Source organism: Podarcis tiliguerta (genome assembly GCF_965153285.1).
Source record: "Podarcis tiliguerta genome assembly, chromosome: 5".
Lineage (NCBI taxonomy): Eukaryota > Metazoa > Chordata > Lepidosauria > Squamata > Lacertidae > Podarcis > Podarcis tiliguerta.
The window spans coordinates 81,399,180-81,426,437 of NC_139538.1; the positions used below are offsets into that span (position 1 = coordinate 81,399,180).

Here is a 27,258-nt window from a genome sequence, read left to right on the forward strand (position 1 = left end):
AAGGGCTCAGTTCTCTGCACCCGCTGCAGGTGGAAAGTGTGTGAAGTTTGTGTGGATTTTGCATATTTCTGTTGTAGAACATGTACACACAGCAGAGAGCCCAGATGTGTGTCAGGTTTACACAGTAATGAAATAGGCTCATGTACACTCATAAGTCTGACATAATATTGTGTACTAGTTCTCACTGATGTGGCAGACCTAGGTCTCAGCTTTTTCACTTTAGAATGCAGTTGACGACTGAGGTAACTGTACACCCTACAATACCCCTCTGCCCCACCCTGCTTCACACAGAAAAACTACATGTCAGAGGAAATGCTAGGCTAGAACATCTAGCCTAACATCAAGAACAGGCATCCCCAAACTCAGCCCTCCAGCTGTTTTGGGACCACAACTCCCATCATCCCTAGCTAGCAGGGCCAGTGGTCAGGGATGATGGGAGTTGTAGTCTCAAAACAGCTGGAGGGCCGAGTTTGGGGATGCCTGATCTAGAACAACTCATCACTTCCATAGTCATGTCCCTATCAGGTACTTGTAGTTTCCTTCATGGAAATGATATTTGTCTAAGGAACTGATCTTGGGTAAAACATACCAAACTTTGCCTTGTGAGAGACTGTCTCCCAACTTCCAATAAAATTGTTGAGATTCTAGTGTGGTAAAACTATGTGATGTGATACAGAAGTTTAAGATGACCAAATATTACTGTTTCTCAAAGTAAGTCATTCAAGAAAGAATCCCATGCTGTTCTCCCATCCACAAACACCCCAGTAATCGGTCTCTCCCAAGCCAAGCTCATACCAAAGCTCATGTTAAACAAACAATTTGGCAAATCAGCATGTCTATTTTCATTTTTCTGACTTTCCCTACAGTTTACAAATCTAAATAATATCTTACTATTGTATGCCCTTGCTATAGCAAGGCATAGTGTTAATGTTTATTATATTAAATACAAAATTAATAGAGAGAGTTTGGAGAATACTTAACTCCTTCACTGGCAACTTAAAGAGAGAGAAAATACCAGGAGAGGAGGAAAAAATTGGACACCAGAAAAGTAAATAAAAATATATCTAAAGAGGTATAATGCAGCATTTCAGCACTTTGCCTCTTGAAAATTTAAATGAATGCTCCTTGAGAGCAAACTACAAAATGCTAACCTTGAAGTGTTGAGTGGCAGAAGGAATTATGGGTTATTGTACTGTCAAAATGCCAGACAGCTGTATGTTGAGTTACTGTGTTATTTAGACAATCAGAAACTTGGAAGCTAATGTGACTTTTTTCCTTCTGTGTGAAAGCGCCTGACATGCGTCATGATAATTTCTAAAGGGACAAAATGTGAGGTAAAAGGGGGGAGGGAACAGGGGGAAAACACCCAGTGCCTTTTTGAAGCAGGCTTATAGGTAGAATAGGTCTGCCAGCAAAACTGATGTGTATTGTGTCATTAATATTTCAAATGGTCCCCAGATAGCAGAACAGGACTTTCCTATGAGGTCATAAAAGCCTTAAGATCATATGAGTAAGCTCCTAAAATTATGGTAGAGGATCTAAAAGCTTTAATTTATGGGTCAGAGATGAACACCTGCAGAACACGAAACCCACTTGCTTGTTGGTCTGAGGGTAAAAGATCTGGAAACTAGGTTAACATAGTGGTGGGGAAACTGAGCCAGTAGTGCAACTGGATAATTTTAGACTCTGGACTTAACAGTCTTATGCTCTCTCCCTTTGCAGATGGCAACCCATATCACTTCATGATATGCATTGAGCTAGTTCTGTTGTGTTGGAGCAACTCCTGACTGTGCTGCTTAGTGGAGACCTGGACTTCTGACCCCAAATAAGAACATAAGAATAGCCTGCTGGATCAGGCCTGTTGCCCATCTAGTCCAGCATCCTGTTCTCACATGGCCAACCAGAAGCCCGTAGGAAATCAGTGAGCAGAACATGAGCACAAGAACTAGTAGCCATCTCTGCCATGTACCTGTCTATTCCTCTTTTAAAACCATCCACGTTGATGTCCATCACTGCCTCCTGCCTGCCCAGCACTATTGGACTAGGATGTAAACCAGGAAGCTCCCAGTTCAAAACTTCCCTCTAACACACACTCCCCAAGTGGCCTCTGGCAAACAATTCAGAAACTCAAATATGTGGTACGGCAAGTTCTACGATAATACTACACTGGATTGCCTGTGCTTGGTTAAAAATAAAATATTTCCCAATTCTCAACATTCATCCACAGTTCCAGAAAAATTCAGTTCCAGATATAATTTATATAATAATAATAATAATAATAATAATAATAATAATAATAATAATAATAATAATATGCCCCTCATTGAATCACCACAACAACCCTGTGAGTTAGTCTAGGGTGAGAGGCATTGACTGCCCCAAGGTCATCCAGTGTGCTTCATGGCTGCATGGAGATTTGAACTTAGTCTCCCAGGTCCTAGCCAGACATTTTTTAACCACAATGCCTCATCGATGATCATTCACTTGAGAGGTTTACATACTGGAGAATTCTTCTTCCAAAGCTGGTATTTGCTTGGAGGGGAATTTCTCACTGGTACCAAAAGCATCCTATGCATATTTCCAGTGAGCATATGGTGCCACCAGCAGCCCTGTATCTAATAGGGAAGTTCACATTTCCCAGGGAAATCAGTATCCAAAACATTAATACATGTGCCCTTTCTGCCCCTCTTACTTGACAGCCATGTCTGACATCCTTATTAAGAAGGATGTGAATTGCTTCCACCAAAAAGTTAATTTCATTTTTGATACAGGCAATCCATTTTGAGTACCGAATTCATGGGTACCTGATTCACCTATGATGACCTTAAAAAATAAAATAAAGATTGTGTGTTTGTGTATGTGTGTGAAAGCATGAGTTGGTCACCTCTGTGATTATCCCTGACATATGATGTGGGTTCCAGACTATATATCGCATCAGCCCCAGCTAGCTTGGCCAGTGGTCAGGGATGATGGAAGGGGTGGTCCAGTAACATCTGGCAAGAACTGTGCTGGCTATCCCTGTCATACATGATGTTATTTGGCAAGCCTCTCTACTCGCACTCAGCAACCACAAGACAATTTTGAATCAGCACATCCCCATAGGTCCATTGTGGGTGTGCACAGAAAGCTGTTTGAAATTTCTGATTCAGGAAGATCTGAATATGTAACCCTCCCCCCAACAAAACTCCACACTTGAAGCCACCATGTTCAGGATTCTGAAAATTGCATTCATAATCTTTGTAAGCCTTCCTAGGGCAGGTCCCCCCCCCTCCCCGTTTTTTGGCAGTTCTACAGTTTTACACAAACCTACAAAGGGTGACTGCAAGCACAAAGTCCAGAGTAAGCCTCTGAATTGCTCCATTATCTCCATTTTGAAAAACAAGTTTCAAGGTCAAACTGGCTTCCTGAAGTCCATTTCATCCTCAAGTTACACTACAATGCAACAATCGGGCAAAGACAGAATTAATAACATGTGAACATTAAAACCTGGTGATTTCTGCCCCTCCAGAAGTATTTAACAATCATAAAAATATGTTGAGGTGTGAACCTCAGTTGAATTAAAGCTAACATTTCAGAAAAAGACATTTCAATTATGGTTGGCTCTGGTTAAGGGGTTTAAATGAGGGATGCCTTGTCTTTTCCTTTTTCCAGCTTATTAATTTTTATTTTTATTTGACAGTTAACCTAATGCTAAGATAATACTGTGTAACTTTAATACTGAAAATTGATATACAGCTATAGGCCAAGCTTTGTGATGGATGGGCTCTACCTTTGCACAAGAAGCCATACAATTTGATTACCATTGTTCATATTCAACCCAGGTGATGAATATTCTAAAAATTAATATTTGACTTAATAAATCCTTTTTTTGTTTTGTTCCAATAAGTACAGTCTTGCTTTCTAAGTCAAAGATAGCCAACCAAGCTAAAAAAAGGAAAAGGAAAAAAAAGAAACCCTGGGACATCCCATTTGGCCTAATCCCATCTGTGGCATTTGCTTCCTAGGATGGGTCAAGGAAAGGGTTAAAATGGGTGTGATGTGATTGGCCAGTGAGAATGCAAGGGGGGAGTAAAAGATAGAGTAGGAGGTTTTGAAAGTCAGTTGAGGTTTGGGAGTTGGGAGTTGAGGTTTGTCACTTGGGAGTTGAGGCTTGGGTGTTGGAGAAGGAAGAGGGTGGAATAGGCAGTGGGTTGGTCGAGTTGTATTGTGAGAGAGTGAGAGGAATTGTTAGGTTGAGTCAGATAGACAGTTGGGAATAGCTCAGTTTGAAGTTGTTAGGAACAAAGATTAGGAGACTGACAAGAGAAAAATAAACTGAAACCATACGCTTGTTCCTGCATTTGAATATAAACTTGATTATTTGTTTATGTTGGGGGACGCGGGTGGCGCTGTGGGTTAAAGCCTCAGCGCCTAGGGCTTGCTGATCGAAAGGTCGGCGGTTCGAATCCCCGCGGCGGGGTGCGCTCCCGTTGCTCAGTCCCAGCGCCTGCCAACCTAGCAGTTCGAAAGCACTCCCGGGTGCAAGTAGATAAATAGGGACCGCTTACTAGCGGGAAGGTAAACGGCGTTTCCGTGTGCGGCTCTGGCTCACCAGAGCAGCGATGTCACGCTGGCCACGTGACCCGGAAGTGTCTCTGGACAGCGCTGGCCCCCGGCCTCTTGAGTGAGATGGGCGCACAACCCTAGAGTCTGTCAAGACTGGCCCGTACGGGCAGGGGTACCTTTACCTTTACCTATTTGTTTATGTTAACAACTGTCTGGACTCCGTGTGTCCCCGTGAGAAGCGGGGTGGTGGCAGCGAAGAAACCAGTTGCAGTGGTGGCACAGGGTCAATAGAAACGTCCGGGGGCCCTGTGTGATCGCCACACCATCCTTCTCCCTTCTCCAGTATTTTGCCCCATTTTAACCAACCTATACATTCCTCTTTTTTTCACATCTTTCCTACCACCCCCCCCCCCAAACTTTGCTACCAATAATATACATTGTGGATTGTCTCTTATGTGGACAATCCCTTCTGTGATCCAAGGACCCTTAGCTATTTCAACACAGAAAATGTAGACTCTCCCTGACTTCCCAGAGAACACCAGTTTCTCAACAGCAATATACTGAACACACGGTTCATTGCATCAGGTTATTTAGTCTTTATTATCTACACAAATATTCTTAATCATTTCCCCTCATACCCAGACTGCTTATTTCTTATTTATAGCTATAAATAAAAAAGCTGGTAAGATCATATTTTACCGACAGTTGTTCCAACGGCACCAGATCCTTTCCAACATTACGAATCAGCATTCCTCTATTTCTATGCATGCTTTATTATAAAAGGGGTTTACCATAAATACTGGAGTTTGAATTCCACCCAAGTAATGCATTAATAGATACTAAACCATTAATAATTCTTGTACTTTTTTTCATAAATGGGCAAAGTCCAATAAATAAACGATAGCTCTTACATGTCAGAGCAGGGTTAACAAGTACCAAGGAGATTTCAAAGACAAACTACTTCCAGGGCCTGCCAGAATGAGAGATTCATAATGATGCCACAAATTCCAGGGGCCCATTTTTTACTGCCCACTGTGGCAAGTATCTGAAATTAAATGCTAAGCAGAAATTTGTCCCCGAGTTCTGACATGCAGTAGTTAAGGGTAAACAATCTCCAAAATTAAAAACAGATTCTTGATAATAAATCCCAGCGTGTATATCTTCATAACAGACAACTCTCCCTGTAAATCAAGCGCCTAATCCATCGCCACAGAAGCCCTTTTTTCATATTAGACCTGATGATTCACCTGAAATATTTCATCTGTCTCCACGCCTTAATGAATGTTCACAATTAATTCCAATAGGGGGGAAATATTTTACAAAATATTCCAAAGGAGATGACAGTATCTGGCATAGCTGTCATATAAGAAGCTTCAATCTAAGGGGACAGAATACTGATATTTTTTTTTAATTTAAAAAAACACAGGGTTTTTGCCTAGGGTACTCCAGTATGAGGTGGCCAAGTGCTGAGCGGAATGCACTCTCTCAATTCAGACTGCAGGTGGCAATCAGTTTTGAAAGCTTCTGTATTTCAAAATGCTCCCTGAAAACAGAAAACGAAGAAGAGCTGACAATGGGCTGGGACAGAATCTTTCTCCTTGGTGTGCTCACGTTCTGTTTGTGGGGAGCTTTTTATATGGAGGAATGTTCAAAACTGGAACCTCGTACCTGTGGTCTGAAGTGGTGAAATTTATTCTATCACTCATTCTTATCTCCGTTACCTGCATGAGGAGGTCAGGTCTCACCAAAAGTATGGACAATTTCTGGAGTAAACCCCTGAAGTCATACATGTCACCACAGGGCAGCCACAGACGTTTGTTCATCAGCCTGCCCCATTCTGTTAAACAGGGTGAAGAGTCTTTTTTCTTTTCTTTCTGGCCTCAAAATGTATTGGACCAGGTGCCCAGTGTCTGCCAAGAGTAAAAGGGAAGCTCAAGTACTAGAATAGAATGAGGATATTGGTAGAAGGAGTGGCATGCTCATTGGACTGTTAAGTGTAGTGCAAGTGTTGACGTTTTATGTTTCAGTCTATACAATATATATATATATATATATATATATATATATATATATATATATATATATTTGCAGTTGATGGAGAGCAAATGAAGCCCGGATTCTGCGTGTGTCCGTCAGCTCCTTCCTGGAGCATATCTGCTTGGTGGTGGAAACTATGGACCTGTTTTTTTTTTGGGGGGGTTGTTATTATTATTAAAGATTTTCTTGTTTTACAGAGGTTTGTGTAACGTCTCTCGTATTTTTTCCGTGTAACATTTTTACAAATCACTTTCATTTGTTGAGACATTGGGGGGGGCGAGGGAAAGGGGGGAGGGGGGAAGATGGGGGGGTGGGGTCGGGTGGCGATGTTTCTATTTTGCTTAATGTATGTAGGGTTTGGTGTCAGCTCGTGCAGGTTCTCTGCTATTCATTTGTGTTTCTTTGGTGGTGTGAGAGTTTGGGGTTGGCCTAGGGTGTGGTTGTTTGTTTGTGATTGGCTGTGGTGATCTTTGTTTTCATGTGTGAGTGGGGTGGGTGGGTGGGTGTTTTGGATCAGGTTAGCCATACTGATTTGTATTCTGTGGGTGGATTTTTGTCATTGTCTTGTTGGGCTGTGTATGTGATAAAGGGGAACCATACCGAAGTAAAGGCATATTCTTCTGTTTGTCCCCGTGTCAGTTTATTGGTTAATTTTTCTAATAGGGCTGTTTCCCATACTATTTGGTACCATTGGTCCATGCTTACTCCTGACAGGTCTCTCCAGTGTCTGGTTATGGTGTTTCTGGCTGCTGAAAGTAGGTGGGTTATGAGTGCTTTGTGGTGTAAATGGGTGAAGAGTCTTATTTTAACTTGAAAATTGTGCACAAGCAGGAAAGTGCCGGGTGCTGTGTTGGCTCTCCAACCATAGCTCCATGCCTTCTGTCACTTTTCTCCCAGCTTGGCTCACTTCCAGCACTGATGCCAGGCACAGCAAAACAAGTGCTTATTTGGAACACAGTGAGATAAAGCATAACAACATTCATTCATTCATTCAATTAATTAATTTGTATACCACCCTTCACCTAAAGCTCTCAGGGCAGTTAACAGCATAAAGAGACAAAATACATAATCAAAACATATATAAGGGCATAAGAACAGCCTGCTGTATCAAGCCAATGGGCCATCCACTCAATTAGCCTGTTTTCACATTGGCCAGCCTGATGCCTGTAGGAAACCATGAAGCAGGAAGACCCAAGCACAAGAGAAGTCTCTCCTCCTGCAGTTCCCAGCAACTGGTATTCAGAAGAATACTGCCTCTAACAATGGAGGCAGAAGCCATGGTAAAGAGCAACTGAATAAGACTTGCTGTTAGCAGGGTCACCTCTACATTCATGGTCAACAATAGAACATGATGGGCCACCTCCATCCGTTCTTTACTCTGGATGTTCAATAAAGCCACCCATTCAAGTTGTGTCTGCATGGTTGTGACATTGAGTATTGAGGTCCATGTGGGTTGGGAGAGCAGGTTAAGTGAAGAGGGGGCATTTTAGAACCTGTATTAGAGCTTTTCCCTAGGGAAAGAAAAGTCAAATATGCTCTTTTGCCTGTGTAAGAGCTTGTGCAACTATCTGGTCCGGTAGAAGCACTAGAACTATGAATTCTTCCTATTCCAGCATTGCATGAACTCTTCCACAATTATTTATACTATACTGTTATCATTCTCACTATCCTGCTCAGAGTTCTTTGGATTCAATCTCAGAACAAGAGTGAGATGACCAAGAATTCAGTGCAATGGATGGACAGCAGCTTACTGCACAGGTGCCTGTTTCCTGAGCCACATCCAAGAAAGCTCCCCCAGGAGACAGTGATGGCCACCAACTTGGATGGCTTTAAAAGAGGATGAGACAAATTCCTGGAGGAGAGGACTATCAACGGATACTAGCCATGATGACTATGCTCTACTTCCACAGTTGGAGGCAGCCATGTTTCCAGGTACCAGTTGTGGGAAGCCATGGGAAGGGAGAATGCTCTTGTGCTCATATTCTGCTTGCTGATTTCCAATAGACATCTGGTTGGCCACTGTGAGAAGAGGATGCTTCACTAGATGGCTATTGGCCTAATCCAGCCAGCTATTCTTATGTCCTTGTGTCTAAACTGAATTCACTTCTTAGCCGGAGTCTGGATCATGACAGGGGTAGTTGGTTTTTGTGCACTGCACATTTCCCTAATGGTGAAAACATTGTGGTGTTTATCAGTGCACTTGGCCATCCCAAAGTATGAGCAAGAGCTTATACCGAAAATCACATGAATTAAAAACTCAACATTTAAATGTGTGTGTGTGTGTGTGTGTGTGTGTGTATGTGTATGAGAAACATTGTAAGATTACTCACAAAACTTGAATTTGAAGATCCTTTCAAATGCATACATCATAAGGTTTCATTTCATGAATTTGAAGTTGTTGTGTTAGTTATCAGCTGGCCAAATTTAGCATTTTACTTCCTTTGTGTTTGCTCAAATATGTATGCAAAAAAGGTATCAGTGAGAAGGGGGAAAAGTTAATATTAAGAATTAAAAAACTGTTATTGGAATGCTTTTTTAAGTACACAGCTATTCTATACACTGGGCACAATCCTGTCAAGGTAAAAATTTAACATCCCATTGGTTTCAATGAAATAGATTTCAGCACATACTTAACATTTTCATTATATAAATGGAACTTTAAAATGCTCATGTTTGGGTAGATTTCTCTCTCTCTCTCTCTCTCTCTCTCTGTGTGTGTGTGTGTGTGTGTGTGTGTGTGTTTGTTTGTTTGTTTGTTTAAGTGGACAAGAGAAAAAGAAATTGTATTCTGCAGGTTTAATATTGCTCCCTAAGAAAGACTCTTGCTGTGTAGCGGGTTAAAAATCTCAATAAATGCATTTATAGCGTAGGAGCAATATTTTATATGAACGCTACACTTTCAAGTAATGACAAATACAACTGGAACATGAAGAACAATCTTGTCTCGGGCTCCTTAACAGATAATGACTTCAAGGTCATTCCATTAGTGATCACGGCAGCTTTTAAATGAAACACATATAACCCTAATCCAATTAATGAAAGTATCCTACATTTCTTATACATGCTAATCTTGAATGAATGCTTAAACCTTGGTCATTCACCAGAGCATGCATTATAAGTCAAAATGAGAGGAGCACAATAACATTAGAAGCAAGGCAGAAGGGATGGGGAGGTGAAAGGGAAAATGTGCTTAGCATTTTTAAGCTGCTTTCAGTTCCTTTGGTACCCCAATTTTGTGGATTTGTTTCAAAGTTAAATTCAGTTTTTTTTTAAATTGCAAAAGTAAATTACAAAAAACACTTTTGCTAGAAACCAAGTACAGTAGCTCCCTTTTTCTTTTTGTCACTTCTACTAAACATATATTCTCTGGTTTATCCTTCACCTCCATTTCCTTTTCTCCCTTTGCGGTCTCTTTGGCATTGAATTTTAGATCCTAAGTTCCTCTTCTCACCCTTTGTGCATACTCAGTCATATATCACACAACACCGTTTGCTTATTCTTTTCCCCATTTATCACTTTTAATGATGCCTTGCTGCCCAAATTTTCCAAATACATTAAAAATTGTATACAATTTCAGAGAACATTTTTGTCCTTTTAAAAGTTATTCTAGTAGGAATAATCAACCTGACACTAATTTACAGTTGAAATGTCTTCTCTAGCCAGAGTTCCAAATTTACAATTCTTATTACTCTGTAATACTTAAATGGAGAGAAAGGTGACTTCTGGCATTTTGACCCATCAGGGTGGCCAGCTAAATTATATCTTCATTTATCTCCTGCATTAAAAATATACCCCGAATCTTAAATCGTTTGAACATTTGGTGTCTATGCAGTTACAACTTTTCTTCTTCACCTGCTGTTGTTAACCAGAAGTCCAAGGATGCCTTTGTGGCTCAGTGGTAGGGACTCATATTGTCCCAGCTGCTGAGAGAGCCATAGCAATTCTCACTGTAAACTGGGAGAAGACGCTTGTTTGCTCCAGGCTCTGAGTCTTCCAAAAACCATTAACCACGTGGCATCATCAGGTCCACTAGCAGTACCCTGGATCTGAAGTGAATGGGACACCTGGAATGATATTACCCAAGAAGCCAACACTCAGGTTCAGTTTCCTCTCTATAAAATGAGGACAATAATGACCTTTACAGAGGTGGAAGGGGAACTGGTTAATCTGCTTGGTTAATCCTGAGTAGGATGGCTATTTTCAAGACAGGATCCTTGCAGTCTGTTTTTTTCTGTAGCTAGGAAGTGCAGTAGGTTAATGATACTGCTCTGTTGAACATGCAAGGTCAGAATGCCCATCATTCATGACCCCTGGACATTGCTAGTCACAGGGGCAGATATTACACCTGAGCTGATGTTATGTATATTCCATTCCTAGAGAAGGCTCTGAGACTAGACTGCACACAGTCCCAAAATAACTTAGAAAATAAACAACACTCCAAGACACAAATGGCCTTTCTATGTTCTCTTTTGCAGAAGCCTGTCAGTCAGGGCAGTGACAAATAGCAGTACGTGGTCTAACAGCAGGGTCATCCTATTCTGCCCATTCCTCCAAGTCAGAGAGACCCTTGTGCTCATCATCTTGATAGCATCTTCTTCTCACTATTTCTCTAACCCAGTGATTGAGCTTACACTGTCAAAACCTAGCATGACCCTTTGCCTGTGCTCTAACTCTTTTGCGCCAAATATTGCTACAAGATTCGAAAGCTTGCCTTTAGAAATGGAACAAGACTGCCTACCCAAGAGGATGCTCCGTATTACATTCCATGTTTCAATTTCACTATTGTTAACGTGCGGACACTGAGTGGCACTGTAGCTGTTTGCTTGCATGAAGAGGCAATGTGAGTAGGGTGAGTGTTTAGCAAGGAGGTGAGGCTAAAGGTGCAGCCCTGCAGCTCCTTTGTTAGGTAACAGCTGAATGGAATTTGTGTCACTCAGAATTCTGAATTCTGCATCTACTAACCAAGGATGCCCAAGAGTCTATACCAATGGTGGGGAACCTGAGATCCAGAGGTCATATACAGCCCTCCCGGTCTCTCCTGTCTGGCTCCTGGGGCTCTCCTCACATCACACACCCTCCCCAGTCCATGCCTCATTAAGTCAGAGGCACTAAACTTTCCAAAATGGTTCATCTCAAAAATGCATCTCAGTTCCCTGCAACTTTTTCCATGCAGCTATGTCAAAAACGAATTGTCAGCTCAACACTTGTCTGAAACTCCAACCTCATACATAAGCAGGTGTGTTTGGGTTTTGTTGTAAACTAAATATACTGTTATGTCTTTTAAGCTCTTGGGATTGTTCGTTTTGCCTCTAGACTGAACGTACTGGTAATCTGCAAATCACTTCATAAATAGCAGTTCCCCCAAACATTTCAAAACAAAACGTTTCCATTTTGCATTCTTAATTATAGCGAAAGCTTAATATTTAGAACCAAAGGACTCAGTTGCCAAGAAAGAGTTCTCTGTTTTCTTCCTTGGTATCTGTGGGAGGAGAAAGAAGCAGAACATTTTGGGGAAACACTTGTTTGTACAGCACAAGATGTGGTGAAGGCCACTAGCTTAGATGACTCTAAAAATGGATTAGACAAACTTATGGAGGAAAAGCCTACTAATGCCTTCGTGTCATTTCAGGACCAGTAATGGAACAGTTAATGTTCCGCTCTGTAACTTGTCTGGTATGGTTTAGTATCAGAAGGTGAGTGCTCTGGATTGTTCTTTTTTGCTTGGCTTCTAGATAGCTGTGCTTTCCTAGTACACGGGGCACCACTGTATAGTTGTCTATGTTTGAGTCTATGTGACTGTTCAACTGTGAGTAGGACCTATGGGGACATGGAAGCCTAACTACCCCACTGACTAGTCGATGGCTATATACTACCTTCATATTTAGACGGTATATGCCAGTGAAGGTCCGAACTACTGCCTTCTTGCCCTGTAGGGTCAAAAATGCGGGATAGGGGAGGAGCTTATCCTTCAAAAACATGAAGAAGGGGAGACAGGATGGGACAGAGAGTAACTTTTGTGGCATTAGTCTCTATTCATGTGTTGTTGTTGTTGTTAGGCTAAATGAGGAATGTCACACTAGAATGCTACAATAGAATGGTTTCAACAATCAATCTATTCTCCCAGGCAACTTTGGGAATTGTAGCTGTGAGGGGAATAGGGAGTTTCCAAACCATTCTCAGCACTTTTAACGAATGACAGATCCCAGAATTCATCAGCTTGATCCAGCAGGCTCTTCTTTGGTTTTTATGATAACCTAGTCACCAGTGTTTTGGCCGGGAATGGGAGTATAGTCCCTCAATTAAGCTTTTTGGGAAGGAGGGAGTCACTATAGTACCCAACTATAGGGAAGGGAGAGAATATGTTACTCAAATTATTTGAGGACCAGCTGCATCTTCTTACTTCACTCATTTCAAGGCACCTGATTTTTTCTTGTTCTCTCTATATCTTTTCCTCAACTTTTCTTGTCTCTACCTTCCTTCTTTCTCTGTTATTTCCCCTTCTCCTCTTCCTTCCTGTCCTGCCTGCCTCACTCTTTCAATTCTCATTTCCCCTTCCCTTACTCCTGTTCTCATTCAGTTACAAAAAAGTTCAGAGAAGAGGCAGTCTGTTGGCTGCTTGTGTAGTATTGGGGAAGTGGGGAATCTTAAAATAAACCATGGCAGACTGTACATTCCTATAGCTTAGCAATTTACTGTTTGTCTACAAAACCCTACCAGCATTAGGCTGAAGGTTCATGTAAGCAGCACCCTTGTCATTTAGGTCCCTAGGACCACTACAAGATTTGTGCCAAATCTACCTCTCCGTAACAAGCAATGCTCATCATAAAAATGCAACAGCTGTTCCCCTAAGGAGACCTACTTTGACACTGGGCACTGCTGCATGTCTTCACAATTCGATCGCTAGCTGGCCTTCTGGGTGGGATGAATGCCAAGTGGCAGCCTGTGGCCAACAGTGTACACACATTAGCAATTCATCTATAGCAAATTATCATTGAATTAGGACAAACAGCAAGCACCACAAAGGGATAAAATAGTACCTACTCTAGTTAGTCAGAACTCCTCATCTCCCCCCTATGCACATCCACGTCCTTCCTCCACATATAAGGCAAACCTCTCAAATGGAAGGGTGAGCTAACTCTTTTGGAGTAGCACATCAATTCCTGCCTGGGCAAAAAAATTAAAAATTATGCTGAAACGTTTCCCTTACACACCGCCTCCTATATTTCTTACTTAGACCTTCAAGGTATGCAACACAGAGCATTCTCACAAATGTAGGGCCTTGTAGAAGTGACAGTATGATGAAATGAACAGACGGAAACTGAGAGCAAGACTGGTTATGAAAAATCACTGGCTGGCCTACCATATTCATTTTATTTAATTTCAGTGCTGGGCTAGCGCACATTTTAAAACATTAGGGGAAGCAGTAACCAAATACAAAAGGAAAACACAACCGCACACTGCAGAAGGGGAGGTGCATGCCTAGGACTGGATAATGTATTGAACGAGGCAGGAACGAGTAACACTCCTTGCTTTGTGGGCACACTGCCTAGTTTAAACTGGTTAATAGGCCAGACTAAACACACAAGTATACACTTTGGCAGGCTCATACCCATCCTTTCTGCCTACTATTGTCACACTCAGGCACACAAGTCCACTTGTTTCAACGATGATGCTTCTGATGTGTGGGGCAAACTCAAACCTGAGCTTCGTTTTTAGCAGCAGTGTTTAGTTTTTAATTAAAGCTTTTTACTACTAATAATTTTGTGCTTTCTCACTGCGTTTTGACATCAATCTAAACCATAGTTTTAGTATATTGATTTTTAAAAGCATTGTAAAGAAATATCTAATATGACATGATCAAGACTAGGCGAGTCTTGGGCTTAATTTCAACTCCCCTCTCCTGTGATGCCAACAAACTGTGGCTATCGGCCACTATGGTTTCTTTGAAAGTAGCCAGCTTGAAACCAACTCTCCTTTGAAGAAGGGAGGGATATGAATGTGTACAGTTAAGAAATTAAAAAATCAGCAAATAGCAATGTTGTGTAAGAGAACAGTATCAGTTGGAGGTGGTTTTACCTAAGTGAGAGCTAATCCCAAATGGTACATTTATGTTCGGTTCTTAATTTAATACAAAATAATCCTTCTCACCAAAAATCATCAGGTGAAAGCAGGCTAAAAATGTCAAATAAATAAATATCCACTATTAAGCCTATGTATACTCTGTGCCATAGCAGTTGAGTTCTGTGATTTGTATGATTCATGAATATTAAGCAATTTTGCATATAGCTTACTCCTTTTGCATGATAATATACTCTGCTTCTTCCACCTACACACACAATAGTGTGGCATTGTGGAACAGGGCTGCCCTGCCACCAAAGCAGTCCCTGGGCTGGGTCTTCCCGTAACACACCTCTCCCTCCAGCTGGAAAGATTCAGAATGACCCTGCCTGCCAGATTGACCAAAGGTAGGTCTCACTCTGGGGGGATGAACCTGAGAGGGTCCCCAGGAGGACTTCATTCAGGTCTGCTCCCCAGGGATAAAAGTGGGTGTCCTCTGGACAGGGAACCACAGATCTATTTTGGATTTCCCACCCGCCACCCCACCCTATTGCTGGTTTTTTATCACCCACTTCAGTAGGTAGGTTGGATCTGACCTTGCTATGGACAAAGTCAGTTGCCGTATTCGGTGCCATGGAGGAAGTTTCCTGGCAGGTCTATAGGCAGACCTGAGGGATTTCACCTACCTTGTAGTAATTGTCACAACTTTGTTGGCATTGGGTAAAACCTAGTCATGTTCAGAGTGGAGGTTGTAAGTCTCTGCCTGCTCTAGGGATTGGTATATCCTGTTAAAGGGATCCAGGAAGAGGTGTTTCTGTCTGAACGTGCAGGTGGAGCTAGAGCCATAGTGCTCCTCCGCACTCCTCGAGAGGTGGCTTCTATTTGATGTATGTCATACTGGTCCTTGACACTGGTTCAACCCCTTGATTGATCATCCAGCAAATGGGTTGGTTGATATTGGTTGACCCAATGCTTATGCCAAGCCCCTTACATCTGTAGTCAATAAAGCTGTGGCCTAATTCAAACCGTATAATGTTGTCATGAGTGGTGTTTTGGACGGCGGTGCCCTGCAGGGCAGTGGTCTCACGGCATCTGGGCACGCAACTGCTATTCTGGGGGAAGAGCAAAGAGCCATCCTGCCCCTGTCCACAGGAAATTTTATTCAATTGCTCTTGACCATGGCTTCTGTGATTCCACCAGACATTTCCTACATATTTTGTAACTATAATGCTATTCCCAGTACCAAATCCTGTCCTTGCAAGGAATAACAAGCTGCATAGACGGACCATTATATTTTAATGTTTGGTTTCAATTAAATATAAAATGAAGTGGTGTAAAAAAAAATTCTGGAAGAGTTTTCATCAGAAAAGTTTTTCTATTGTGCTTTTTTGGGCCTCGTGTTTCCTGTTCGTTCTTCCTATTATTTTGGATGATGCAAGTAAAGTGTCAAACTCTGGGCACCAAAGAGTTAACTAATTTTCCATGAGTTGGCAAATGTTCAGTCAAAACCTGGCCAACTGCCTGTTGTTTACTGAAGCTAAGGAAGAAGCATCTGCAACATTACCAAAAGCATATTGTAAAAGGCAACACATGCAAATTAAACCTCTTGAGCTATGAGTAAATTGCTGGGAAAATTTATAACTCATTTAATAAAACCTGAAGTAAATACATTGCCTTGGCTCCCAGGGAGAACAAAATATTTCCCATGATTCTCTTTTCTCCCCACCACTGGAAAAAAAATCCTGCAGCCAGACAGCTACAGTATTGAATTTATTATTAAACTAGTTTCATTGAAAGGAATTGTTCCTGCAATTGCATATTATTACAGAATATATACTTGAACTAGATTTAACGTGTGTGTGTGTGTGTGTGTGCGTGCGTGCGTGTATGTGTGTGTAAAGTAAGATATGGTAGAATAATTCTTATGTGGCCCTGGGCAGACTTAATGCTTATCTGTGATCTATTTTTTTTAACCATGGTTAAATGGTTAAAGCATGATTAAAGCATGATTCAGGATTGGCTATAAACTAGGATGTGAACCTAGGTAATTGTATAGCATAATTTTCATTGACTATGCTCAGTGTCATGAACAAACCCAAGGTTACCAAACCATATTTCATATGCTTCTCCAATCTCTCTTCTTGCTATGTGACAAGGTGGTGCACCTTAAACACAACTTTTGAGGCCAGGGTTTATCTCAGCAAACTAAACCATGGCTTCACAGTTACATCTGGGTTTGTAGCCAGATTTAAGGCAGCGAAACATGGCTGGCTTCAGGGCCACTACCAAGTTTGGCAGGCCTTCAGTTCTCCACTCAGGTAGGTCACCCTACCCTAGGTTGATGGGCCCTCTTACTGTGGTAGTGGCAAGGACAGAGAGGGCTGTTATAGTGAAAGCAGCAAGTAGGTGCTGCACTTAGAAAAAAGCTGATATAGTCGGCAAATACGGTGTGTGACACCTGGCATTTTAATTCCCTCATGGTGCCTGTGAAGCTGCAACATAACATTGTTCTTGAGGTGCAATACATTAAAGACCGGAGATACTGTGAAGAAATAAAAATGGTGGGTGCCAGCCACATCCACCTAGTCTCCAGAGCTGGATAAAGGGAAAACCAGTGGCCACATAAGAAGAGAGCCAGGCTTGGGCAAAAACTGGGTGGGTTTTGTTTTGTTTTGTTTTTGCTTAGGCCCATAGTGTGAAATAGAAAATAGTAGCCCAAACACAAGTTTGTGGGGAATGTATTATTTTTTAATAGGAATTTAACTTAATAAAAGCAAATTATATCTATGAAAAAAGGATTTTTGGTTTGGTTTGGTTTGGGGTTTTTGGTCACACACACGGCTATTGTTGCCAATATGGAAATTTCTGGAAGCCAGATATAAGTATTTATTATAGTTTCATGCTTAGTTAGCTGAATGTTGTTGGAGCAGATCATAGTGGAAGTGAAATGGGGGGTTTGGAAACCTGAATAGGAGTACTTTACAACATTTTGTTGCCAGCTCCACTTGCTCAGCTTAGATATCTGTAACAGGTAGATATTTAAAAGAATATTAAAAAACTTCCTTCATGAAAACTTTAACTCAAATTTCTACGTTAAAATTGTCTTTTATCTCCCTCTGTAACTTAAAATCTAGTGGAGGAGAGGGAGAGAGGTTATTGCCCAGATGCAAAGGAAGAGGTAGGATGCCTATAACCCATAAAACATTTTGACTTCCTTAGTAGCAAATTATAATCTCTGAATTCTGATTCACTGAATCCTACATATACAAGTAAGGCAGAACATGATTCAGTCAAAGGTAAGTCTTGATAGTTATCAATTATTTCAATGGGAGCCTAAGAGCTGCTGCACACATCACATTTTTAAGTGTACATATAACTATATAACGCAAAAAGCTCTTTGAGATCTACTCAGAGAGACAGAAGCGTCTACAGCTCCTTGTTGAATTCACACTCAGTGGCAAGCATTAGTCTGCTGCCATCATCTGCGTTATAGCCAACAGGTGTATGCTTAAAAATTTCCCCACTCAATGGGTCTTAAAAGTGCTTCTGTAATGGGATTGTGCCATGTTTTTCAAATGTCGCGTGTCAATAAGCGCATAAGAGGCCTCTTATCTGTAGCACTGTTTTTCTTTAATCAATATAGTTCTGCACATAACATGTCTGAGATGCAACCCAAGCCATTTTCCAACAAAAGTTTGCACGTAATAGTAAAAATAGAAAATTATTATTTTAGACACAACGTTCAGCACCCTTTTCCTATTTCTCTTTTTTTGCCATCAATCACAACCATCGGAGTTCTGTGACTGATGTGTGCTGACTGACAACAGAAAGAAAAATTTTGAGGCGTTAGTGAAATGACAGAGCTGTCATGGCTGCCTCAAAAATGAGAAAGAATAGATAACACTTTAGAAGGGCGGGAGCGAGAAGTCAAAGACAGACAGCACTGAAGTCCTGTTAGCAGAAGTGTTCAAAGTACCATCTGCCCTATTCTGAGTGGTTTGGCCTATCTGGCTGACATGGTTAAAGGAAACCAGTTTTTAAAACCTGAAATACATGAATAAACAATGCAAGTCAAAAAGTCCTTTTGAACTCTTCTAAATATGAGATTTTGTGACTTACGACTCACAGATTATTAATGTTGTGATTACTATTGTCTTTACTACTACTACTACAGTTTTACAGTGGTACCTCAGGATGTGAACGGGATCCGTTCCAGAGCCCCATTCGCATCCTGAGTAGAACATAACATGCGACTGTGAGTCTGCGGGTCACGTTTCGCCACTTCCGTGCATGTGCATGAAATCATTTTGAGCATCTGCGTATGCGCAAGTGGCGAAACCCGGAAGTAACGCTCCATTACTTCTGGGTCGCCATGGAGCGCAAGCCGAAAATGCTTGACCTGAAGCTACTTCAACCCGAGGTATGACTGTACTATTGTAGGGCTATATAAGTACAAGTAGGTGGGCTTGGGGACTGGCAACATGGAGTGAGTCAGGAAGAAAGGCTGAGGATCCTGGGCAGAGACAGCAGCTTTACATAACCAGATGGGAAATTAATGGCCAGTTGTTCAGTCGCTTGGCCTCTGCTGAGCTGGGGGCTGTAATATGACCCCATTGCCCTCTGTAGTAAGGGTGCTGAAGTGCAAAATAGAATGAGTGGGCCACTCTGTTTCTGGTCACAATGGAGTACATAGGATAGCATCTGCAAAGCTCAGCTAGAAACTACGCAGAGATTGCTGGTACTTTATACTCTACTGTCTATTCCTAGCTGCTGTTTTTTAATGCTTCAAGACTCTGCAAAATGCATTTGACCAACAACGGCGGGACGTAGAAAATGTGTGCACAGGCCCCAGGCCATTACTGCCCCTGTGATTCCATCTTTAAAATATGTGTTTCCATCCAGCCGGAAGTGATGGTAAACCCTCCGCCACTTTCCATAGCGTAGGTCTCTCCCTCGACATTGTAAGAAGCAACAAAACAAACCAGAATTGTCAATATTGGTTTAATAATTTCTCCCTTAAAAAAACAAAACATGCAGATGTTCTCTGTTAGGGATGAATTTTCTTTCATCTCCCAAGACAGCATAAAAGAAGCAGTCTTTTGGCTTCGCCCATAGGGCAAAGCATCTCCCCCAGTGGAACCCTGTTAGTAAAAATAAAGCAACCGAAACCCAGTCATAGAAATCAAATGGGAATGTTAAGCATAACAAATTGCAGTTTAAGTCCCAGCTCAAGTATTTTCCATAGAAACCTATGATAGATGCGTTTGCCAGACCAGGAAACCCCATCACAGCATGCAAAAATTCTCCTTTTTTGTTACAACCCACAAATTTCTACAGGATTGCTGATTGATGTAACCCTTGGATTAGAAATACACAACATGAAATAAAGTTCCCAGAGTGGAAAAAAAGGAACTCCTTGATGAGACTGTTGAAAGAGCGATAAAAGCTTCACTCAAGGACTCCACTTTAGTATCAGATTGTGGGAAACTTTCATTTAAACAGCCCAATGGAGTCCATTAGCCATCAATCTGCAGGCACTAAATAAACCCTTAACACCTCTTCTTAGAAACTGCAACATAATCATCCCGCCATCCTGCTGGAGTTACTGACAAAAAGAGCTGTTGAAGATTGGAGAAAGTTTATGGGGAGGGGGGAATTTTCCTCCCAATACAACTGCCCACAATAAAACCATGCAATTTTATTTCTTCAACAGCCAGTTTAGTAGGCACAAAACAAAGATACTGTCACTTCAAACAAACAAGACAATAAAGAGAGAGAGGATTGTTTCGGGGGGGGGGGGGGTCTGTCATTTCACAAGATTATGGATAGGCCCTAGTACAACTTTGACTTGAAAACTGGAATTTGTTTTTAAACGTAAAGCTTGTCTACAAAGTGGCCTGTTGAATGTACCTCTGGTTACGTACATAATTTGTTCCGGAGGTCCGTTCTTAACCTGAAACTGTTCTTAACCTGAAGCACCACTTTAGCTAATGGGGTCTCCCGCTGCTGCTGCTGCCGTGCCACCGCCGTGTGATTTTTGTTCTCATCCAAGCAAAGTTCTTAACCTGAGGTACTATTTCTGGGTTAGCGGAGTTTGTAACCTGAAGCGTATGTAACCTGAAGCGTATGTAACCCGAGGTACCACTGTAATGCTAAACTATGGCTAACGTTATGTGCGCAAGCCTTGTGGTTTGTGCATTCCCCTTTCGCTTTCTTCTTCTAGCATGGACACGGGGACACACACACACACACACACACACAGACAGAGTTTTTGTTTCAATTTTCAGTTAACTGAAGTTCTTATATCCAAATTCGGACAAACTGTGGTTAGTGTTAACTATGATGAGGGAAACAACTTCAGCCTGTGATTTACAATATTGGCTCGTATCCCTAAACCATAACATAATGTTAACATTAACCACAGTTCTTGGTTTGGATAAAACAACTAACTATGGTTAGTTGAAAGCATAAGGGAAAGCTTTAAACCCCTCTCTTGTAGCTGTGCCATAGGAAGAGTGTGTGGGCATGCCTGAGGATTTCCCAGCCTCACACTCGTAGCACTAAACTGTGGTTTACTGTTACATCCAAACAGAGGGCTGCATTCAACCAACCCAGAGCGCTAAAAGAAGCCAGCACAATGACTCCTGCTGGCACAATGGGGCTTCCACCCCTTTTACCCTTGTGCTCCAGTTTCAAATATTATATTATTAAATGCACAATATGAAAGTGTACACCTAAAAATGTAAAGCACGTTCTTGAAGATAGGTTTACAAACTATGGGATTATGTCGGCATTAAGTGCCACTGAAACTTAGAACTTGGTGACAATAGTTTTATATTTTATTCCAACTGCCACAATTTTTAATCTTGTAAAAAAAACCTACCCGTTACCTTCCCATGAGTTTGGGGATTTGTTCAATAATCCAGAATGAGACCAAGAAAAAGTACTTATCACTAATTAATATGGAGTGGTTTAGAAGAGGTAACAGTGGAACAACTAAGCATTGGGAATTGACTAATATACTCCTTCGCAACATATTTATGGTGGAAGCCATTAATGTCAGGGATATTTCACTCTTATTTATACACTTGTAATTTAGTTTTAATATGGGAGGCTATATTTTAATATGGAAGGCCCAAAAGCAGCCATTTGGGTTTCAAAAGAGTTATTAGATTAATAGAAAAGCAACTACAAGTGAAACTTAGAAGCCTGACGTAAAAAGGGTAATGAGAATAAATAGGTATTACTAAGAGGTATGATACTTATTACTAATAGGTATCATATTACTAAGATATGATAGCCATGTTCAAATATATGAAAGGATGTCACATAGAGGAGGGAGAAAGGTTGTTTTCTGCTACTCCAGAGAAGCGGACACGGAGCAATGGATCCAAACTACAAGAAAGAAGATTCCACCTAAACATTAGGAAGAACTTCCTGACAGTAAGAGCTGTTCGACAGTGGAATTTGCTGCCAAGGAGTGTGGTGGAGTCTCCTTCTTTGGAGGTCTTTAAGCAGAGGCTTGACAACCATATGTCAGGAGTGCTCTGATGGTGTTTCCTGCTTGGCAGGGGGTTGGACTCGATGGCCCTTGTGGTCTCTTCCAACTCTATGATTCTATGATTCTAAGAGCAAGAAAGAAAATGAAGCTGAAAGATTCCTATAAGCAGGAAAATCTCTGACCACTTTGAAACAAAAATATTTTGAGGAAGGTGAAAAAACATAACAAGAAATGTGAGGACAACTAGTTAAGTGACAAAAGAAGATGATATTTATAAGAGTTATAAAAGAGATAAACAGCTGAGGTGTGGAGGGCTGGCCAAGACACCAGGAGCCACAGAAGTTGCCTTATAGAAGTATATAATGAATTGTATCAGACAAAGTATCTGAGTATCACATTTTCTTCTTCTTTAAGAGTGGCTCAGCAGGATAAAGCTACATCACATGCTCATTAATGTTCAGAAAGCACTGGATCTAACACAAATCTTCAACACAAACCAACACATACGTTTTTGCCAAGATGGCTCCATAGCTAAGTATAATAATACTACTAATAATAAACATTTATATTTTAGTTCCATGATAGCTAAGATAGTTCAGCAGAATCTATGCCAAAAAGTATTTCCTTGGGAAGAGGCCAAGAAAATGGCAATATGCAATGAAGGAAAAAATCTCCCAAACCCAATTCATAAAGACTCTCTGATAAATACTGTAGAATGGTTGAGGTGAAAGTGCATTGCCCCCTGAAAAAATCATCCTCTGGCAATTAATTTGTGACTCCTTGTGAAACAAAGTGGCAATGTTTACCCACTCAGAATATAGGCAGGAAGCAGTCTCTTCAATTTGATTTGGTTACATTATCACACAGCCAAATCCGATTACCGTATTTTTTGCACCATAACACTCACTTTTTTCCTCCTAGAAAGTAAGGGGAAATGTCTGTGCGTGTTATGGAGGGAATGCCTATGGGTGGCATGCCTACGGATTTTCCTCCTCTAAAAACTATGTGCGTGTTATGGTTGGGTGCGTGTTATAGAGCGAAAAATCCAGCAATTATTTGGTTACATTTGGTGATATGATATAATGGTAGCTATATGATTCCTGGCAGGATTGTGTGGTCAGCAAGCGGAATCTTCTTTTAAAATAAATGGCACCAAAGCTGATACCAGGAGACGGAATGAAGTGTTGCAAAAATGTCTGATTGGAACTCTTTTGGAAGAAAACTTCTATGCTCCGAAGAGAAAATGTTTTCTTTTGTGTGCTTAGAAGTTTCCTTCCTTTTTCTTGCAAAGGAATATTTTCTCTAGTGCATTCAGTAGCTTCCTTTCCCCTGCAATTGGTGCCTTCCTGCTTTTTCTGTTTTTGGAGTTCTTCTCAGTGGCTGCTCCCAGACTTTGGCACTTCCTCCTAGAGAAGCTAGACTGGCTCCTTCCTTCTTGTCCTTTCGCTTGCAGGTGAAGACTTTCTTGTTCCAACAGGCTTTTGGCACTGACTACTTTTAATGAAAGGGCTGGTGTTATGCTGTTTTTATTGTAATTATTGGTATGTATATGATATGATAGGGACGTGGGTGGCGCTGTGGGTTAAAGCCTCAGCGCCTAGGACTTGCCGATCGCATGGTCGGCGGTTCGAATCCCCGCGGCGGGGTGCGCTCCCGTCGTTTGGTCCCAGCGCCTGCCAACCTAGCAGTTCGAAAGCACCTCCGGGTGCAAGTAGATAAATAGGGACCGCTTACCAGCGGGAAGGTAAACGGCGTTTCCGTGTGCTGCGCTGGCTCGCCAGATGCAGCTTGTCACGCTGGCCACGTGACCCGGAAGTGTCTGCAGACAGCGCTGGCTCCCGGCCTATAGAGTGAGATGAGCGCACAACCCTAGAGTCTGGCAAGACTGGCCCGAACGGGCAGGGGTACCTTTACTTTTTTTTATATGATATGATATGATATGATAGCTTTAATGCTATCAATATTTAATTCTTTTTAATTATTATTTTCTATGTTTTTAATTATTCTTATTTTTATCTGTAAGCTGCCTTGAGTCTCATCAAGAAAAATGTGTGTATGTATGTATGTATGTATGAATGAATAAATAAATAAATAAAAACATCAGCAACAATAATTATATTTCAGGCTCCTCAAAACTCTTTTATGTGCCAAACATGTACACTCATGAAAATGCAAATCAAACTCTACTTTTGGTTCACTTTAAATGTTGCTAAGGCCTTTGATTGTGTAGGATGGCTATAGTTATTTAAATGATAAACAGTTCTTTAGGAATGGGCTTTTAAAATTGAACTAAACTGATTTTTGCTAACAGAAAAGCCAGTCTAGCAACTTATTTCCCCCATATGGAACGATTTAGACCTATAAGGTGTGCAAGGCACTACGGCTCATTTTGGATATCATGCCAAACTATTCATGATTTGGATACCATGCCATTAGGGCACGGCAATTAGAAAAAAACACCTACAACAGGGATTCAAACTGTAATTGAAGATGTTAAATTTGCTATATATGCTGATGACATAAAGTTATAATTACAAGACCAATCAATCCAGTTGCACAAATTCTGCAAATGATAGGCTAGTTCAGTCAATTTCTAGCTGAATGACAAGTTAGTATCATAGTAATCCAGGCATAGGCAAACTCGGCCCTCCAGATGTTTTGGGACTACAACTCCCATCATCCCTGACCACTGGTCCTGTTAGCTAGGGATGATGGGAGTTGTAGTTCCAAAACATCTGGAGGGCCAAGTTTGCCCATGCCTGTAGTAATCAATACCTCAAAAAGCAAAGTAACAGCTCAATATGGATTAAAATGGACAACTAAACCCATACAATTATTGGGAATAAACTCAGTTGTTAAAATTCAGGTATTCAAAATACAGTTATGAGTCTTTGGTAGAAGGAATTAAGAATTAAGTTTTTTCCATTTCTTAATGATTATTTAAAAAATGTAACTAATATAAGCTTTATTGTTTTGCATTCCTTGCCATTCGAGCTTCCTTCTTTCACTTACCACTTAATTACTCTAATATTAGTCCTGTGGGGAAACATTAAAATTTTAACAAAAACTAATCACCAATGTTAATTTGCACAAAAGAAAGGCCAAGGTTAGTTTTGGCACACCTAAATAAATAGCAAAGTACAAATATGTTCAAAATTTGAAAATGCCAAGCTCCAAGAGCATATTATTTATTTTAGGAACAGATGAAAGCAAAACTTATTTGAAAGCCAGATACACACACAGTCTCATGCCTCCTTCTCACTGATGTGCAAACATGTGAGAGGGCTATTACCACCTCAGACTGCAGGCCAGGGCCAGTTCCTCCACACATTCCCATCTCCAGAAAAAAGCCACCACAAAGAAAACTATGGTGACAAGGAGCTAGCTAGCTATGACCCTGACATAGTATTTTGCTGTTTTCATTTTGATAGCTTTCTAGAACTACTCAGTAAAACTGATTGACAGAATGCTCAATCAAGATAGACAAGAGGGGTTGCTTCTCTATGCCATGTGTGATTAACTTGTGGAAATCACTGCCACATGAGAAGATGATGGCTGTTAGCTTAATTTTTTTAAGGATTAGATAAATAGGTCTACCAAGAGCTATTAATCATCTTAGTTAAATGGATCCTCCATATTCAGAAGCAGCAGGACTAGAAAAATATTGGTCTGATCCAGCAAGTCAATTCTTATGATAATCACTCATGGCTACCACAATATGTCCTTGGCTTTGGACTTTGCAAGAGGCACCCACACCGACAGCATATGCAGCCAAGGGACATGCTACACAGGATCCCCTTCACGGCAGCCCAAATTCTTTTGAATGTCTAGTATGATTTAAACAAAACAAACAAAACCCAAGTAGCTCATAAACAAAAACAAAAAACACACATACACATAATATTACACATTCTTTACTCATCTGTAGTCCTATCTCCTCAGGAAACAACCCATGGCAGATTCACCCTCTTTTTGCCGGATAAAACAGAATTATGAGGAACAGGTCTTTACTACAGCTAATTGCAAAAGTATCTTCTTGTCTGACACTAAGGAAAGTTTCTAGAGTACAGTGGTACCTCGGTTTATGAACTTAATCCGTTCCAGAAGTCCATTCTTAAACCAAAACCGTTCTTAAACTGAGGAGTGCTTTCCCTAATGAGGCCTCCCGCCGCTGGTGCCCTTCCACCATTCAGATTCTGTTCTTAGACGGAGGTAAAGTTCTCAAACCAAGACACTATTTTCCGGTTTTGTGGAGTTTGTAAACCAAATCGGTCTTAAACTGGACTGTTCTTAAACCGAGGTACCACTGTACTTTGTTAGCCCATTAATACAGCACTTCAATCAATCAAGTCAGATTCCAGAATAACTGCTTCTTCCTTTGCTTCAGAGACAACAGCTTTGGACACCTTAATTACCCAAACCAAAACACTTCCTTGGCCAGATTCAAATCATCCAGGCTTGGGTATCTGGAAATCCAGACCAGAAAGTGGCAAACATGGGGCTTGTCTACAGTGTGAAATGGATTTGGATTAGGGCTGGAGGCAGGCAAGCGAACAATGTTTGTGGGTTATAAATAACTAAATAGTAGTACTAGTAGTAAAAGTATTATTTACAGTTTGTATATTTACATTGGGGACGCAGGTGGCGCTGTGGGTTAAACCACAGAGCCAAGGGCTTGCCGATCAGAAGGTTGGAGGTTCGACTCTCCGCAACGGGGTGAGCTCCCGTTGCTCGGTCCCTGCTCCTGCCAACCTAGCAGTTTGAAAGCACGTCAAAGTGCAAGTAGATAAATAGGTACTGCTCCGGCGGGAAGGTAAACGGCGTTTCCGTGTGCTGCTCTGGTTCGCCAGAAGTGGCTTAGTCATGCTGGCCACATGACCCGGAAGCTGTACGCTGGCTCCCTCGGCCAATAAAGTGAGATGAGCACCGCAACCCTAGAGTCGTCCACGACTGGACCTAATGGTCAGTGGCCCCTTTACCTTTACCTGTACAGTGGTACCTCAGGTTACATACGTTTCAGGTTACAGACTTCGCTAACCCAGAAATAGTACCTCAGGTTAAGAACTTTGCTTCAGGATGAGAATAGAAATCGCACAACGGCGGCGGGGTGGCAGCGG

General features: G+C 41.3%; 1 protein-coding gene and 1 long non-coding RNA gene across 3 annotated transcripts in view; one reads left to right on the forward strand and one right to left on the reverse strand.

The window, feature by feature from the left end:
- LRMDA (leucine rich melanocyte differentiation associated) overlaps nucleotides 1–27,258 on the reverse strand; it is a 740,402-nt gene that overhangs the window by 363,959 nt on the left and 349,185 nt on the right. The gene's annotated exons all lie outside the window — the stretch shown is intronic.
- Nucleotides 11,559–27,258, forward strand: part of LOC310677559 — a 17,166-nt gene continuing 1,466 nt past the window's right edge. Inside the window, exons 1-3 of the long non-coding RNA XR_014511276.1 lie at nucleotides 11,559–11,818; nucleotides 12,212–12,275; nucleotides 14,924–15,047. This is a non-coding gene — a long non-coding RNA (uncharacterized lncRNA). The remainder of the gene's footprint in view (nucleotides 11,819–12,211; nucleotides 12,276–14,923; nucleotides 15,048–27,258) is intronic.